This window comes from Panthera leo, chromosome C1, assembly GCF_018350215.1.
Source record: "Panthera leo isolate Ple1 chromosome C1, P.leo_Ple1_pat1.1, whole genome shotgun sequence".
NCBI lineage: Eukaryota > Metazoa > Chordata > Mammalia > Carnivora > Felidae > Panthera > Panthera leo.
The window spans coordinates 203,684,794-203,699,202 of NC_056686.1; positions in this window are offsets into that span (position 1 = coordinate 203,684,794).

Sequence of the window (14,409 nt, forward strand, 5' to 3'; positions counted from 1 at the left end):
CTGTTTTGCAGATGTAGACACGGAGGCTCAGAAAGGACTGGTCGTCCAGCTATTACACAGCAAGCCAGGTGGTTCCGACTCTCCTTTATCATGCTTCTTTTTACTGCAACAGGTGTGCTAAGTGATTTCCAGATGTTCCTATGCCACTATCACCCGTGAAGGTATGGTGATTATTAGGTGATTTTTCACTTGCCTAAGAAACACTTCCTTGTCTTTTGTTGATAGCACCCTTATTTCTATTTGGGTGAAATCCCTCCCCGATGGGAGGGATGCCTGATGGAACTGTTCCAGTGCCCTGGACTCCTTATGGCCAGGAGGTAGGAAGGCCGGTGGCCCAAGATAGACTGATACCAGGTTCTATTCCTGGAGTTGGGATTAGAAGCAGCGTGATGCAAAGTCTGAAAACAGTAGGTGCCCAACCAGGCTGTCATATAGTCCCTGCTGCCTTTGTCCCTCTGCTTCCTGGCATGTTCTTTGAGCCATCCTGTGATCCGGTCAGGCAGCTCACTTTTTCCCAACGATTTCCCTTTTGGCTTACAATAGGCAGATCCAGTTTCTGCTATTTTCACCCCCAAACTGCCCCCTGTAGTAGTAAATCCATTCCACGTAGAAGATCAAAGAGCTGCATGGAGGGAGCCATCCCACCCCCCAGCTCTGGCTGCATGTTGTGTTCCGGAGTGCTGAGGGAAGAAGGAAGAGAGGGCACCCTTGGTAACTGACGTGAAGTGCATGAAAAAGAGTGTTTAATAAAGTTTCTTAGGAATGGTCATGGGCAGCGTCTCTCCAACTTCCTTAATAAAGAGAAGTTTTCGTAGAGGAAGTTGGATTTGAGCAGAGTTTGGAATGACGTAGTCAAAGAGAAGTGATGGATGGTAGGTAGGACATTGCTTTTTTAAGTACAGAGTTGTAGGAAGTTTCTACGATAGAGATAGACTTTTATTAGGTACAAAGGCAAATGATCATTTAAATGTACCCATGTCTGGGACACCTGGGTGGCTCATTTGGTTAGCGTCCCACTCTTGGTTTCTACTCAGGCCCTGATTGCATGAGTTTCTGAGGTTGAGCCCTGCATTAGGCTCTGTGCTGACAGCACGAAGACTGAGATTCTCTCTCTCTCTCTCTGCCCCTCCCCTGCTCATTCTCTCTCTCTCTCTCTCTCTCTCTCTCTCTCAAAATGAATAAATAAACTTAAAAAATAAAAATAAATGCAGGGGCTCCTGGGCGGCTCAGTCGGTTGAGTGTCCGGCTTCAGCTCAGGTCACGATCTCGTGGTTGATGAGTTCGAGGCCCGCATTGGGCTCTGTGCTGACAACTCAGAGCCTGGAGTCTGCTTTGGATTCTGTGTCTCCCTCTCTCTCTGACCCTCCCCTGCTCATGCTCTGTCTCTCTGTTTCAAAATTAAGTAAACATTAAAAAAATAATAAATAAATAAATAAATAAATAAATACGCATAAATGCACCCATGTCTAATGATTACTAATTTGGCCTGGGTTCAAACCGGATGCTTCATAATAAAACATTTTAAAAGTTTGCACTTATCATAATCTATTGGCTTTTTGAGAAATATTTTTTTTCCCTCAAAAAAGGTATTGTTCTTCAAAGAACTTCATAATCCATAACAAATTAGATCAACCTCAAGCCACGTATTTTTCTGAGTTAATGCCCAGTCTCATTGGGAAGACCAGCCCTACAGCACCCAGTTTTTGAGGCAAGGGACCACTGCATCCTATGTTAAAGAAACAAACGAATGCAAAAATCTTAATGGTGTTCCATTTAGCGCTGCCTAAGGGCTAGAAAAATCTTTCTGCTGCTGCTGGCTGTTTGATACTGGTAGGCCATTCAGGGAATTGGAACAAAAAAGTAGTGATCGCCGTAATAAAGATGTTTCAGAGTGCAGAGAGAGGGGACAATTAATGGAATAATTAATTATGTATTATTAATTATGATGAATAATAAATCATAATTAACAGGTGTATTATAATTACATAATTGCATACGATTTGTGCGTGACATGCGCGTATGATTATATTGTAAGATTATGGTACATTTTTAATCTGATATACATAATAAATGGACAAATAAAAGGAGCTTACTTTTAACAAATAAATGTTTTGAATAACTTATATTTAAGGCACTCTATTAGTCCACCTTCAGGGGACACCCAGGTCCCAAGTCAATATGAAATTAATTTTGCTCTCCAGAACGGTACACTCAGTTTTATATGTAAATGGGGTCGGGGGGGAAGAGAATACAGTAAATGACTGAAAGTGCAGAATAAGGGAGAAGATAGGTACATCTAGAGTTGGAGACCAAAGAAAGCTTCATGGAGAATTTGGCATCTGAGCGTTTCCTTCTAGCTCCTTGCATGAGAGCTCGGTCCCCTATGCCTTGCGGTAGAGACAAGAAGCCAACTGCTATGGAATGAGGTGACCATTAACACTGGGGAAATATCTGAGAAGAAGAGGCGTCCCCAGGATGGCACACAGATACAATATGGGACTTGTGCACACTTGGAACCAACCCCCCAAGAAAAGTGAATCTAAGACCGCACCTTGGCCACGTTTGCTCTGGACCTGGCAAAGGAGACACAGCCACTCATGAGGCCGGTGGTTTGTGAGAAGCTCACGTCCAACATGAGTCCTAAAAAGGCGTGAGGTTCCAACTGAGAAGTGGGCTCACAGCAGTTTCAAGCTTCTTTTCTTTTAATATTTATTGATTTATTTTGAGAGAGAGAGAGAGAGCATGTGCTAGAGCGGGAGAGGGGCAGAGAGAGGGAGAGAGAATCGCAAGCAGGCTCCCCACCATCAGCGCAGACCCCGATGTGGGGCTCAGTTCCACCAACTGTGACATCGTGACCTGAGCTGAACTCAAGAGCCGGACGCTTAACCCCAGGCGCCCCCATTTTGGGGTTTAAAAGCGGGCACCGCCCTTTCTCCTTTCTACTCATATCTTGCAGTTTGCAATGGTCCATCGGTGGCTTCGTTCTCCGAGGGCATCGTTAAAAGGTGGATTTTCACCTACTTAGATTTTGGCAAAGTGTTTCAGAAAGTGGGGAGTGCGGTGTTCTCCACCTATGTCAGGGATGCTCTGTTCGGAAGAAAACACACGCAAAATAGAAATAAAGCAAAATGTCACATTTGGACTTTTGCTTGGTTCTGAAGCACACTGCTGTGGGCATAGCGGCAAGAGCTGAAGTTTCACATGGCTTCGATAAAGCTGGTCTCAGAAAGGGGCGGATTGGTCTATTGACCCAAGTTTTGTGCCAGCCTGGGATTCATGTTTGTGAGAGTTTTGTTTGTTTGTTTTTGTTTTTTGTTTTTTTTAAACCACCACATCAGTACATGAGGCTAGCTCACCTCTAGCAAATACTTGGACCCGGAGACCAAGGGATTGAGTTAGTAGTGAGAGCACCATAAAGTCCTCCAGGAGAATGCACAGAACATGAAATCATGGGGCAAGCTCTGCTGACTGATCCCTTAGCAATGGTGCCAGATTTTACAAATCAACATAGAAGACGTGTAAATACGTGCGGAAAACTAGGGACACATTTATACTAATTTTTTTCGTCATATATCTGAAATTGAAGTTTATCTGGGCGTCCTGCACTTTATCTGGCAACTCTATTCATGAGATAAGGGTTATAACAAAGGAAAGAGTGACTCTGTAGAAGCCAAACTGAAACTAAGCAATTCAGATAAGAAGCAAAGTTGAGTGGGACATAAAGTCACCTTACCAAACATGGTGAGTAGTTGAGGCAGATCTGACTGCAAGGAGTTTGCCCCACAAAGTCTACGTTGAGTATTCCCACTCTACTCTCTTGGTCAGTAATTGTGGCCCATTTTCCACTTCTTTCCCCCACCCTTATCCCCTACATGGCTCGGGGTCCTCATTACTGATGGAGTTGGCTAGGTTTATGCTGAGGGAGGCTGTTGGATTGAAGGGGTTTGTGGGGAACTCCCTCCTTTCTCTTCCCACCGCAGATGATTTCCTAAATTCATTGGTAGTTGAATCCTGCCCTCCAGGGACAGGATCAAAGAATGGGTCAGAGTCAAACACTCCAGAGAGGGAGAAAAGGGAGATTAGAAGGGTGGTGATGATCTCATCCAATCTCAGCCCTGAGATGGAGGGTAGGAGAGAATGAAGAGAAGACTCCTTCTTCTTCCCCATGCTGGCTGCACTAGGCAAATTTAGTGAGCATCTACTCTGTGGCAGGAAGGGTGTGTGGACGAGGTGTGACAAGACACCAAGGTTTCTATGTTACTTGAGTGGAGTGACAATGAAGTTTCTAGTCAGTCTGTCCTAAGAAATTCACTCTCACTTCCAAAGGAAGGGGATAGAGAGGAACAGTGACCACACTGACACTAAATATTGAAGGATATACAGGGCTAGAATTGATTCATTCAAGAAATATTAGTTGGGGAAATCTTACAGGGCTGTTTTCATCCTTTAGGTAGAATAAACCCACTGCCTAGTACCTAGAAAACATTCAAGATATAAAAAATGTTGGAGACAAGAAAAATGTATTTCCTAGGGTGCCTGGGTAGCTCAGTTGTCTGGGCATCTGACTTCAGCTCAGGTCATGGTCTCGAAGACTGCGAGTTCAAGCCCTGCATCGGGCTCTGTGCTGACAGCTCGGAGCCTGGAGCTTGACTCGGATTCTGTCTCCAGATCTCTCTGCCCCTTCCTTGCTCGTGCTCTGTCTCTCAAAAAAAATAAATAAATAAATATTAAAAACATTTATTTTTTGACTCCAAGGCAAAAGAGGAAAACTGTAAAAATTAATATTCAGTGTTTTATCAAATATCTAAAAATGTAACATTGTATCAGTTATGCAACAACTTACATAACTACATGAAAAGTTTAAATCAAAAAGATGAACAATACTTTCTTTTCTAAAACTCTCCGAATAATAAAAGTTAAAATCCTTGTAACTTTTTCTGGTAGAAATTATATATAATACAGAATGTGATTATGCTAGGACAAAAAGAAGTTTGTTTTTTTTTTTTAATTACAGTTTTCATATATTTTTTGTTGATGCTCCTGGTTTGTTATGTATCTCCTCTTTAAATTTCTCAAATATGGGAATTAAGTCAGATTTTCCCCTCTATTTATTAATTATATATGAACACCTTGTTGATGAGTTGTTCACTACTAGATAATTTTCATTTTGTGCTCTTGATTTTAAAATATATTTTATTGGGGCAGCTGGGTGGCTCAGTCGGTTAAGTGTCTGACTTCAGCTCAGGTCATGGTCTCATGGTCTGTGAGCTTGAGCCCCGGATTGGGCTCTGTGCTGACAGCTCGGAGCCTGGAGCCTGCTTAGGATTCTGTGTCTCACTCTCTCTGCCCTCCCCTATTGCGCCTCTGTCTCTCTCTCTTTCTCTGTCGAAAGTAAGTAAACATTAAAATTATTTTAAATAAACGAATAAAATATATCTGATTAGCATTTACAGTTGTCGTCATAAATACACTAGCTCTGATGGGTCTTTGAGAAATTCTCTGGTACAGTCTCCTCATTTAACAGATGAGAAAATTGAGCCCCAAGTGATTGAGTTGCCCTGGGTCACACACTTAATAAATGACAGATATGGGACTCCAAATTGGGTTTTATCTCCACTTCCAAAGTTTATTTCATCACGGCACACTGACTTTGAAACATTTCCCGAACACTTTCCTATCTTTTGCAAAATAAAAATGCTGATGGAACATGTAAACTGTTGTCGGCTCATCCCATTAAGATGTAATAGCAATATTATTCTTACCCTTAATTCTCCTGCCCAGGCACACAATTAGCTGTCCTAACTAACCTGAAAGAAAATTATCCATGATAGAGTGAAGATAATCACACTGTTTATTTGCAAACTCTTCTCATGTTCATTCTACATTTAGACTCATGCCAATTGAATTTGGACACGAATACATTCATTACTTCGGTTTGCAATTATTTGAAATTATAAAAGTAGATACTGAAATAAAAGTTCTTTGGGGGGTGACTTCGATACAGTGTATTAATTTTAACTATACCATTCATGATCATAATATGAATTGATCCTTTGCTTCTGAATTTTCTTCCACGGAATTCTATTTGTTCAAGAATTTCTATAGAGTCTATAACCAGAGTACTTAGGAGCTCTAAGAGACGGGCAAGATTAGTACAATGATAGCTTTCTTCTCTTTGTAAGAATATTTTAAAGTAGATAAAATGAGAGCACATTAGAACCAGAGTTATTGAGCAGGATTTTTTCCTTTTTTTTTTTTTTTTTTTTTTGTCTGAGCCTCAGGTAAGCCACTTTCTACTAGAGTCCTTAAAATCTTAAAATCTTAAGTATGAATGCCTCATTAAAATATGTTCTACATATTTTTAGTCTGTCATGAGGGTCATTTCCTTCCAGGTTTAAATGTGAACTTTTTCCTTTTTTTAATCTGTGCCTCTTTAGCCTTTTTTAGTTACATTTTAAAATATTTACATCTGGGTCCTTCTTTTATATTAATTCAATCAGAAAGATCACATTCTTATTCCCAGAAAATATGCACTTTAAGACATTTCATTTTTTTTATTATTTTTTTAAAAAAAAACATTTAGGCTCTGGGTTGTTTTCAGTATACAAGAACAAATATGAAAACTTAATTTTAGAAAAATCTCCATTTCCTCTCCTACTGACATTTCAAATTCAAAGTAGTTTTAAGAACATTATTAGAATAAGCCTTTGGTAGAATACTTGACAGATGGAGACGAATAAAGGGAAGCCAGCTTTGGAATTCTTCCACTAACTAATCATAAAAGAAATGTCATCTCCTTATTCTTCATTTGTACTCCATTCCTTAAAATTTGCCTCTTATTGGTATTAGATTGTAAAATTCCCTCAGTTAATCCTCATCCTAGTCCTCATTACCCCAGTCTATGTTCTTTCATTATTTAGAACATCCAGGAAATTCCTTTTCAGGGTTGCTGATGTGCCTTTCTGAGAGCAAACCTGTGCATGCAAAGAAGATATTTTCATTTCCTAATGAAGTCAGCAGATCGCCTGCCACGCAGAGATGTCTGGAAGATTAGCAGGCACCTTGGGAATTAGTAAAATGGTTCGTGCCAGACATGTATGTTGGGGAGTAACGACAACCAATTTTATTGTCCAAACATCTATTGATTAGTGATGGATCCCCAGTCTAACAGACTGACCAAGCCCGTACATCTCTGCCTCTTCAGAAGAGAAATAAATAATGGTTTTTTAACAAGTCACCTAGGCCAGATCTCAAATTCATTTTTATCCCCTTTCCCTTCTCATCCATTTTTGCTTCCCTGCTCCTTCATGCTGTTTTGTAGAAACATGTAAATTATAGCCGTCTTTTGGAGCAAATGCATTTTCCCTTTGACACAATCTCTTTCTAAAGTCAAACCATACGTTGTGGAGATGAGGAGTGTCTTGGTGTGGTGCATTGCAGGGGTTTCCAAACTCTGCTTTGTAGAGTCCTCAAGGTTTCTCATATCTCCTAGGGCCATAAGATGTAGAATGTGGGTAGACAGATATGACGATGTGCGTGTGTGTGTGTGTGTGTGTTGGGGGAAAGATGGTCAAACACCGCTTCACTGAAAAGATTATTGGTATTGCCAATTAGGGTTGCTTATATTAATTTATTTAAATAATAATTCTATTTTTTTAATTAAAATAACAAAATGTTTAGAAGCCAATGGTCTAAGGGGATGAAGACATTGGTCAAAGCACTCTGAGAAGCAAGTTGAAATTTTAACTCCAGCGCTATTGGATCTCAGACCTTGGGTAAATCACTTGATTCTCTTAACTTTCTTCTTTTTTAAATGTCTATTTATTTATTTTGATGTCTATTTATGTGTTTAAATGTCTATTTATTTATTTAAATGTCTATTTATTTTGAGAGAGAGTGTGAGCAGGGGAGAGGCAGAGAGAGGAGGAGAGAAAAAATCCCAAGCAGCCGCCATGCTGTCAGCACAGAGCCTAACGGGGGGCTCGATCTCATAAACCATGAGATCATGACCTGAGCCGAAATCAAGAGTCAGAAACAACTGACTGAGCCACCCAGGCGCCCCTCTCTTAACTTCCAATGCACTTAACCAGCAGTGTAAGGAGGCTAAAGAAATTATTACTAAGTTCCTTCTGGTTCTCGCCTTGACAATTATATGAGAAGTTCAGTAATTTTCCCTTCTAATATATGCATTTTATCAGGTTGCCGTTATTTACAGGTAAAATCTTTATAAAAGTGCTTCTGAAATCTGGGACCAAGAGTCATTTGCAGAGCTGTTGTCTAGATTTAATGATTTCAAAAGTCCTTCTTGGATCCCAAATTCTAAGATTTTTATGGTCTTTTTATATGCCATTATAGGTCTACAGGGATGCATATGGTAAAAGTGGGGTATTTGCAGCCTTTGCTTTCCCTCCGCATGACAATAGAGTTTTCTTTGAATTCTCTCATTCTCTTTTCCTTCTTCATTCTTCTAGAAAGTTCTTGAACTTGTAACTAAAAATAAATAAATATATATATCTCAGGAGGCTTAGATGAAAGCAAAAGAGGTTTTACTGGAAGCGAGTCATTGGAGCAAGATACATGGAAATACTGTGGTGTATGCAAAGAGTCGGTCAGAGAGGAACAATAAAGACACTTAAAAATATTTCTGGGATATATATATATATGTCTTGAGTTATTTTAAAAGGGTTTCGTTGCATGGATTAATGTTCTTTGTGCTGAAATCTACCTTCAGGATTAAACTAAGCACCCAGAGTTCAGGGGCACCTGGGTGGCTCATTCAATTAAGTGACTTCTGCTCAGGTCATGATCTCATGGTTCACGAGTTCAAACTTTGCATTGAGCCCTGCATCGAGCTTTCCAGTCTCAGTGTACAGAGCCTGCTTTGCATCCTCTGTCTCCCCCTCTCTCTGCCCCTCCCTTATTTCTCCCTCTCTCTCTCTGTCTCTCTCTCTCTCAAAAAAAACCCAACAAAAAGCAAAAAACAAAAATCATTAAACTACAGGGTTCGTAGCTCTGTAGGTGTTCCAGAAGGCAGTATTGTTTAGTGACAGAAGTATTAGACCAGAGTCTGAACTGTAAAATCAGCAAAACCTTTGGGAGTTTCCAAAGCTCACCAGGGTTGCCCTTGAACTCGCCCTAAACTCAGTCCACCCACCCACCCACAGAGGTGGTCACGCCAATCAGAATTAGCCTGTGTCTGGGGGGAACTGAGTCCTTGCCCTCTCATTCTCTGCCTCCCTATCTCCCCTCTCTCTAGCTCATGGGTGCACTCTCTCTCCTTCTCCATGAGCCTTGCCTGCTACTCTCTGCATATCTACTCCCTCTCCTCTCTCTCTGCCAAACAGCTTTCACTGGGTCCGTTTGGATACACTTATCTCATAGCGCCTGGGTTTAATATACCCTTAGTTCCAGACACCAGCAAAAATGAACTGATACCTTTCAGTTGCAATTCCAGATCCACGGCAGAAAGAATTTGGCCAGCCCAGCTCTGTCCGGGTGTCCACACCCGGTGTCAGCCTCAGCCACGCAGTCAGTGTGCAGAAGCCTCTCCTGAACCGTGATACTCTGAACAAACACGGGGGGCTATTAGTTTTCCTCAATTTTGTAAGGCTACCGTTTCTAAAACTCAAGGATCCTGTGATCTTTCCACACAGGTTGAGCGTGTCTTCTGCTTCCACAATTCTCCAATTTGCCACCTCGTTAAGAATTACACATAGCCCATTACCCCATGAACAGACACGGGCACACCCCGGAACTGGAAGATCTGGGCACTGAACCATACACTTGCATTGCTTCAGCCCCGCTCCACTGACACACATTATAAGACATTATTTACCCCAGACCTCTGTTTCTGGAGGTAGGAATTCTCTAATGATGGTTAAGACTCATCATTGGCCCATCTTTCCCTTTGGGTTTCCTGAGCGTTTTCTGACGCTCTGTCTGCCTGTGTTTTGTTGGTAGCAATGTCAATAAAGCATAGATGGTTTCTGAAAAACCTATGCATGCTAACTGATAATCCCTCCCGGTCTAAAAGCAATGGAGTGTCACTTGACTTTCACAAGAAGCTTTAGCAGCCCCTGTCTTATTTAGCCAGTCATTGTTATAAACTAAATTGGGTGCCCCTCCACCAGATTCATAGATTGAAGCCCCAAGTTCGAGTGTGACTAGTTGAAGATGGGGCCTTTAGGGAGGTAATTAAGGTTAAATGAAGTTCTAAGACTGGGCCCCTAATCCAATATGATCCGTATCATTGTTAAAAGAGGAAGAGATACTAGAAAGCTCTAAACATACACGGAGGAGAGACAATGTAAAGCTATAGGGAGAAGGGAGCTGTCTGCAACCCAAGAAAAGAGTTCTCACTGGAAGCTAACCCTCACAGCATCTTGATCTTGGACTTTCAGCCCCCAGAGCTGTGAGAAAATACATCTCTGTTGTTTAATCCGCCCAATCTGTGGTATTCTGTTATGGCAGCCTAAGCTGACTCATACAGTGATGCTGTAGACACATGCTCAAAAACAAAAGAATGGATGTTCATCTGTGGCCCCAGCCATCCCCAGAGGGAATGATTAGTTTCTCTCTCTGGGTCAATTTCTCTAGTGGCATTAACATCTGATTTGCACTTAATTGATCTGATCAACTCTGCCCTGATCTGAACTGGTCACCAAGACAAGCGAAAACCCCAAATCGACCCTGCCACTGTCTGCTGTTTTTCAGTTGTCTAGACATAGTCATAAATTGCTGGATGACTGCCCACTGTAAATTTTTAATGAGAGATTTTGAAATTAGAAAAGGAGGGAAGCAATTGCAATTTATGGCCTGGAGTTATTCAATAAGCAGGGACCCACCTGAGAAGCGGGAGCTGGCCATCCATCAGCTGCCTTGTGGCACCAGCCCTCTTGGTTATGCACGCCCAGAGCACAAAGCTGATTTCACTCCCTCCCCTGCTCTTCCCAGACAAATCCCATGATGCTTCCTCCTGATTCTCAGATTAGGGAATGAGAATTTAAAAATTCTCCAGAAAGCATAACATTCAAATCAAACAAAGGTTGTTTAGGGAATATTCGTTACTCTGATTAAGCAGGGATCAATGATCCCTTTGAAAATATGAAGCAGATATGGCCCTTCTTCCCAGAAAATATCTAGGTATTGTAAAGAATTTCAGGAGCAAACAAATATCTCTAAGCCTGTCTATGTACCTGTAGACTCTAAGTTAATACCCTTACAAGATAACCTGTGTACCAGGTCCCTTCTGTGTCATGAATCTGGGTATTCTGAGCTTTGTTTCTATATAAATGTGATATTCCGAAAGCAATACAACTGGATATATTCTTATAAAATGTGCTTATTGAATTTGGCTATACCATTTTGCCCCCAAAAAACAAGTTTATATCTATACACAGAATGTGTGTGTGTGCGCGCGTGTGTGTGTGTGCTTATGTTTGTGTTTTCTTTCCCTTAGAAAACTTTAGTATAAGACACTATCCATGATGTTAACTGAGGTTCCATCTACATAAAAATCTTGGTGATGAAACGTGTTTTTCCCTAGTTTCTCCCCATTAGGTTTCTTCATAGAAGCCATAAAAATTATACAACTCAACACGGTTACCTTTTTTCTCGGTTCCCAGAAATCGTATAACTAAATTTTATTGGCCAGGGCAATAACCAGTTTACTCTAAGTTTTTAGAAATTTTCCTTTAGCTTTAAAAGCTTATTTACCTTTAACTAATTTAAAACAGAACATCTTTTTTGAAATAGTAAACAATTAGTCTCAGCAGCCAGAGAAGTGACAATTTTTAATAGAAATTAAGATGCTATTGCTTCCAATATTGAGTTGAAAGGGGTGAATGATACTCTCTTCTCAGTGCAAGGATGATGCTAGATGTTTGACTATCACTGGGATATTCTTTTACTCTTGCAGCTAACATTCCCAAGAATGCAATTAGAGACCAAAGACCCCACTAGGTAGACATTGGAGGGGTGGGGTACAAATCAAGCAAGATAAAGTTCTGCCCTTACGAGACGGATCATTCATAACTTGGGAGACAGACGAATAGACAAATAAAGCTGTGTGAAAAATGCTATGTTGGATGTACACACAGGATGCATCTTTTGTACGGTCTTTTTTTTTCAGTAGCTAAGTAGATATAAAACGTCTTTTCCACCTCTCGGTAGAACAATCTGTCTTTCATTTTGTCACAAACTCAATCTTCCTGCAAACTGTGCATTTCCTTTTAGTTTCTCTGATCGAGAAGTATAGTTTCAACTTTGCACTCCATGAGAAGAAATACAAATGACCAATAAAACTATTAAGGAGGTTAACTTCCTAAAAATAAAGGATTTAAATAATAATTAGATACCTTTTTTGGCTACCAATTTTATAAAAAGATCATGATTAAGTACCGGTTAAAGTGTGTATGGCGGGAGAAACACCATCATATACTGTCAGCAGGGGCCAAACTGTTAATATATTTCTAAAGACCTAACTTTTTGAATAGCTTTTGAGTCAACATTTTTCAACAAATTTATTCTAAAGAAATGATCAGTTATATTTGAGACCTAGATGGACAATATTATTTTTAACAATAAACGCATCTAACAAGCTATGATGCATAAAATATAATAGTCATTGCAAATGGAACTGCAGAAGCATGTTCATTATCATGCAAAGAGTTTCATGGAATTACTGATGAAAAGAAGGCAGCTTCTAAAACAGAATATCTAATAACAAATCACGCATGTGCATGTGTGTGTGTGTCTGTGCACACGCATAAGGTAGGTAGGCAGATGGATAGGCACATAGATGGAAATACATAAAGATATATGGATACAAAATCAGGATAATATACTTTGAAACATTGTCTTTGAGGCAATGCTCCTCACATGGGTCCTAAGGCCCACTGGTTTAACAACCCTTCAAGGATTTTGTTAAAATGCAGATTACAGGGTCCAAACACCAGTCCTTAAATCAGAACATCACGGTTGGGGACAAGGATCATATTTTAACAAGCCCCTTGGGTGGTTATTATACTATAGAGACATGCAGTCTACAATTAAAAGGGAATGACTGATATTAATGCAAGTTTCCAGTAAAAATTGCTTCTGCTGCAGGAGGCAACCCAAACAACAACATAAATAATGATAGCATTGGATTGTAACGCACAGACTAAAACATGAATATCCATAAGTCCCTATGGATAAAGTTATAGAATTAAACAAACTCTTCCTTAGGAAATAATTCTAAATAATAAATGGAGAGAGAGAGAAATAGCAAATCACCATTAGGCAAGTGCCACAGCAATTACCGTAGAGAAGGTCAAATAGTGGAGCTAAACTTGATGGATAAAAGTTTGACGGGAAGGAAAGGACGTTTGGATCACCGTAAGGTGTCTCTGCCGGGGTGTTTACTCATTTCGAGGGGAAAGATTATAACTTCGTGAAGAAACTGGCAGATACTACGTCAGCCAGGTCATTAAGGTTACCAGCAGCCACAAGAAAACTCAGTATCATGAGCTCCTTTGATACGATGTACTGAGAAAAAGACAACCTCGTTCTTGCTCCAAAACCTATAATCTCATTAGGACACAAGAACACATCAGAGAGACACAGATGTGGGGACAAAGCAAGCAACCAGTACTCTTTGAAAGTGTCTTGACCACAGAGGACAAGGAAACACTGAGGAACGCTGGCAAACAGAGGAGACCAAGGGAGAGAAACTCAAAGAAATATGAGACCCTAGATACAATTCTAGAAGAGAAAAGTGCATTAGTAAAACATACAAACAAGCAAACAAAAAACAACAAACAAACAAAACAAGAACAACAACAACAACAAAAAAAAACCCCCGCAAAACTTGTTAAATTCCAATAAGGTGTAGTTTAGTTAGCAGTACAAACCGAGGGAAATTAACCTCGGTTAATGTGTTTTGGTCACCTTGCAGCGGCTACATAAGATGTCAGCATTGGTGGAAGCTGGGTGAGGAGCATAAGTGGACTTTATACTGCTCTTTGAAGCTTTTCTGTAATTCTAAACTTCATTCAAATAAAAAGTTGAGGGGCGCCTGGGTGGCTCAGTCGGTTAAGCGTCTGACTTCAGTTCAGGTCATGATCTCGCAGTCCGTGAGTTCAAGCCCCACATCGGGCTCTGTGCTGACAGCTCAGAGCCTGGAGCCTGTTTCGGATTCTGTGTCTCCCTCTCTCTCCCCCATTCATGCTCTGTCTCTCTCTGTCTCAAAAATAAATAAAAATGTTAAAAAAAAAAAAAACAAATAAAAAGTTGAAAAAAAAAAAACAAACCTGGTAAGCACTCCCTTTATTCAGCATCTGTCAATTCTCACTAACATATTTAGAAATCACAAAGGCAATCACGAAACCACCCAAAACCGACCCTCTGGTTCTAGGAATGCCAAATTCT